Here is a 5,096-nt window from a genome sequence, read left to right as displayed (position 1 = left end):
AGTATACGTCGTTCTCTTAATACATCCATGGTATACGCGGAGAACTCATGAACTCGCCGTTTCATTGTCTAAAATATTCACTAACGTTAAACATTGTGTTTTCGTTGTTCCTGATCGTTTACATGCTTATCTAAATAAACTAAGGATGCTTTTAAAGAACCAAGGAGATGTAATCATTATGTCGTGCTACCAGCTAGCTACTAGCTAGCTACTAAGGTTAGCCTGCAGTTTCGTGAACAGAGCTTCTCTTAATACATCCATGGCTTCATCCCTCATCCACGTTACAGGCTTTACAGCATACAGCCCTCGGATGTATCATAAGTGTTAAACCCTAAACCTAAACCAACACCGGCTCTAACTAGCTCCATTATTTAGCTTGACCTGCATTATGCTTTTTTAGCTTTTGCAATAAACCACTAAACCAGGTCGAGTGATAGTGACACTGTATTGAAGTTACAAAAAACATTTTCCTTACTTTAAAATGAATTATCTTAATTTAAGATTAATACTGTTTTGAACCAAGGAGATGTAATCACTATGTCTGTAGTAACGTTATGTAGGCATAAATGTATTGTGTTACTGTTCTCTTAATACATCCACGCTAGCTACCGCTGATGTTAGCTACTAGCCGATAGCCCCAGCAGTTTGGGAAACGCTAATGATGTTACATCCACGTTACAGGCATCCATACATCCCTCGGATGTATCATAAGATAATACCAGGGATGTATTAATAGAACACATGGTGAATTACAGCCATTAGCTATAACCATTATTACAGCTACACGACTTCGGGAGAACCGTCATATGAGCATGCGCAGTGCAGGGTGACGTGTGCAGGCGCAGTCCTAGTTTAATAACTCTGGATTCGGCTACTAGTGAATGTTAAAAATGTTTAAAACCTGACGTTTTAAACAAGGACATTTTAAGTGTTCAGACTGGTAAGTTGATGTACCAAAAAAATAAATATCTAGATTTAGGGAAAAGTCTTTCTGGGCCAGAGAGGTGCAGTACCACCGTTGGCTGCTAAGCTCATGGTTGCTTTAAGACATGGTGCTGTTCCTGGGGCCTTGGGTAGGATAGGGTGGTGGGTCTGACAAACACAGGACTTTCACTCAGGAGACCGGGGTTCGAGTCTTGTTTAAAAAAAACGGAAACAATTAAAGTCAAAGTTATACGGAACAAACGGAGCTAAGTCACATTCTGCGACCGTTGTATTTCCTGCCACCGCTAGGGTCGCTAATTCATGAAATGCTCCTGTGGGTCGTATTACAAGGTAGGAATAAACTCTATTTGTCTTATTAGTAAAGGAATCCCTACACACTACTAGCAGTCTGTTTTTGACTCTATGAGGAGTCAATAACATAATCTATGAATAGATGCAAAAGCACTTGGCTAGTAGCTTGCGTTGTACAGTGAGTACTAAAGACACCTAACCATTACCAATACTGTTGCTGCAACTACCACTATTGTATTAATTGTATTGTATTTTTTTAAAACAAAAGCCCTTTTTTTAGACCTTAGGAATTTTCCTTAGAAACTAGGAATCTTCTGAGGAACTCATTGTGTTTGGACAGCATGAACCAGGGTCTAAATTAAGTTCTGGGGACATTTCAGGGTGTACCCCTTTAAAATTTGATTGTTTACTCTTTCTTCTAACACTATCCTAGACTTGTGTTTATGAAAATGCAAGTGAATGCACAGTTAAGATCCAGGGCATAGACATAATATCATGAACACCTGTACAGTGTAAAACAATCTAATACAAGAGTGTGGTTAAACTTATAAATGTTAACTTTTTTGATTAGATTGTGTGAGTGTGGAAGAAAATGTTAAAGCTTTCTTGCATCACATTTGGAAACTCAAACCCAAAGGGACAGGCAGGGCAATTTCACATTTGATTTTACAGCTTGGAAAATATCTAAATTTGAATTTTTTTAGCAAGAATTTTATGCAATAAATTGATATTTGGATGGAAAAGAAGAGGAACAGACAAATAGAGTAAAACCAGTGGAAATATCCATGTGTACAGATTTGGGCAGGGTGTGTGAAGAGGACCAGGGAATATTATTAATACTATTAGACATGGGTGTGGCATTCCAGCCAAACATGAAGAAAGAGGGAGTGGGGGGGGCTCCACACCAAAAGCACCCATCTGCTTTCTTTCTCTCTCTTTGTCTATACCTCCTCCTATTCTCTCTCTTTGTCTCTTTACCAGTGTCCATCATTCCCTCCTCCCTGCCCCATACAGCTCCTGCCTCAATCACACATACACACACAGGATGGTTTATCCTTGATACAGCATGATATATCCATGATTAGTGCCACAATTGTGTACTATATTATTTCAACTGATATTAAGACAAAGCTGGAAAGAGCCAGAGTTGGTATGCAAAATGGAATCTCTCCGTTTGTCTGCCCCACGACACATCTCACAATCATTATTTCTTCTTATTACGTTGATACTTCAAACAATTGTTAAGTGCCTTGACTTATGCACTTCAAAAGGGGAAGTATAAGTAAAGCAAGTAGCAAATCAAGTTAATATGCTCCCAAAGTATAGTCATGCCCCCTAGACGTAGTTTTTTTTGTGATGAGTCTGTATCAACGGAAGTACATTTCCAGGATAAAGCCTGACATCCATGCCCCTTACATTCCGCTCGCTGTGTGTCACCGTTCTCAAAATCTCTTCGATACGAGAAACAACAACAAACTTGGAGCTAGCAAGCTACACGCTGAAAATGGCAAGATTTGAAGAAAATTTGGATCGTGCAACATGGCAGGCCTGCTTAGTTCTTTTGGGGAATGATTGTTAAGATTTACAAAAAATATGTTTAGGGCATTTACTCTCTAACTGGGACGTTTTGGGACTGATTGGTGGGATTGCTGTGGACGAAGAAGATAGATAGAAGAAGATACACTGGTAAGAGCAAATGACGTTTAACCATGTATCCAGCTAATTTAAATAGCTCACGTTACTGTATTGTGTGAACAGTTAACAAGTGAACAAGTTACAGACATAATTTCTCTCCAGAGAACCTGGACTATCGGGATATGTATGCTGCAGGGATGCCACATGAATGTATAAATTGTTATATGACTATAAAGAAATGGAATCTCACAGAAATGTATTGAAATCACACAGAGAACATAAAAAATGTTGGCTTTTGAAAATTGTTATCCCAAATCAGGGGAAATAAACTCTGTAATTAACAAAAATATGAAACTATTTAGATTTTTCCCATAAAAGTCTATATGCTTTTATCCAAAAAGTTACTTGTATCATTTTCAGTGCATTTTCTGTCAAATCACACTCATTTCAACCTACAGGCTTCATTCTGACATCTCTTTATCTATCTGCCAGGACTCTGCCAGGACCTTCCAATACACACATACAGACACAGTAAATAAGGCCCTCCTGTATGGGCTCTCTCGCTGAGCAAACTCGATCCTCAAATCATTTTATGTGATTGGTCGACACAGTTGTCAGTCAAGGCGTCACAATCCAAGATGGCACTGGCTAACGCAAATACATCGGTTTTTGGTACAAAAAGATGACTAAATACACTAAATAGCCGCACAATCGTGGATTATTCGCTCTGGAATTACTTGTACAAAGTCTCCGAAAGTCACTGACATTCCAGGCCGGATTACTAAACTTCTGGAAGGACACTGTAGGGCTTGTTGTGAAGCGTCCGTTGTTAGGTACAAAGCTAAAAACACAGCGGGAGCATGGTTTGAAAGGTCACGAAGCAAAGGAGAGATTACGTGAGTTGATTTTTGGATTCATAATTATTTATTTATTTTACAAAGACACTGTAATTCCATAATAGATTAAAAAGCGTCTGGATGGCCTACAAGTGTTAGAGGACCTCATTGAAACGGTGCATATCTCTGCTTCTAAACACAAAGTCACTCTCTACACTGTACTGATCTGAAGATATTAAATATGACATAAAACGTAAAATATGATGTAAAACGATGTTGTGTCGATGTCGTTTCTGGCGATGCCTACAAGTAATCAGGTATTTTATCCGCTGAACCATAACATTTGACAAACCAACCAGAAACCAGACTGGCCAGATTCTCATGAAACTTGGTGGAAGCGTGTAGCATGGGCCAAGGAAGCACCCACTAAATTTTGGAGGAGATCTGAATCACGGTGCAGATTTACAAATTAGTTTTCACTTTCGTTAACATTGCAAGATAGGGGCATTTCTGCTACATTTATGTGGTGTCAGAATAATTGGAAAATTAGTTCCCGATCATATTCTATGGCTCACCTTATCCAAATTCTTTGCTCTTCGTTGTCAAGCAAATACTGGAAACAGCTATCAACATGTTGTTTAAACGCTCTGAGCAATAGAATACAAAACCTTTTCTTTTGTAGTCCATGTTGTTTAACCATTACTAGCTCGAAATCCACAGCAAGCTATACAGTTGTCTGACCCTGGTCGGAGACAATGCCACGCTATGATTGGCCAATCTGCCTTCGAGGGGCGGGACTTAGCGAAGGGTCAATAATAGCAGCACGGTTGGACCAACTACTCAAAATCAGTTTGATTTACTGCTCCCAATTTACTGTACCATTGCATGCAACAGTGTACGCATGGAAAAGTTGTGCATAGGGGTGTCACGATACCAAAAATTCCAATAAAATACCAGTAAAATAACACGATTCTCGATGCCGATTTTGATACCATGGTAAAAAAAAGGATTTTCTAAGATTCCATGTACTTTAACTTGAAACATGAACGTCTTTATTAAAATATTTGAAAAATATCAAAATGTAATAACAAGACATACAAAACATGTGCAAGTGCAATTAATGGTCATAGTGCAACAACTAGTGTCCCCAGACACATTCCAGACTCCAGGCATCTTTTCAAAAGGTAGGCTACTGTGCAAAAACAACAACAGTGCAAAACAAAACAGTGTTTCTAACAGTTGCGTGACCAGAGATGTTACAAACCACGGGTAAATATTGGAGATGTATTTGAAAGATGGAGACATTTTATGTCATTTCAACATTTGTGTACTCACATTGAATTATATAGTTAGAGTACCCAAGTTGTTTACTCACAAAAACAATTGAGA

The 5,096-nt window shown here is 38.7% G+C and overlaps 1 protein-coding gene across 1 annotated transcript in view; it reads right to left on the bottom strand.

Annotated features, from left to right (window-relative positions):
• The window catches only part of sertad2b (SERTA domain containing 2b), an 83,573-nt gene that overhangs the window by 36,042 nt on the left and 42,435 nt on the right, over nucleotides 1-5,096 (bottom strand). The gene's annotated exons all lie outside the window — the stretch shown is intronic.

The sequence above is a fragment of the Sander lucioperca genome, chromosome 15 (genome assembly GCF_008315115.2).
Source record: "Sander lucioperca isolate FBNREF2018 chromosome 15, SLUC_FBN_1.2, whole genome shotgun sequence".
Lineage (NCBI taxonomy): Eukaryota > Metazoa > Chordata > Actinopteri > Perciformes > Percidae > Sander > Sander lucioperca.
Note: the sequence above shows the minus strand (reverse complement) of the source record. Positions and strands in the feature narration are given on the sequence as shown.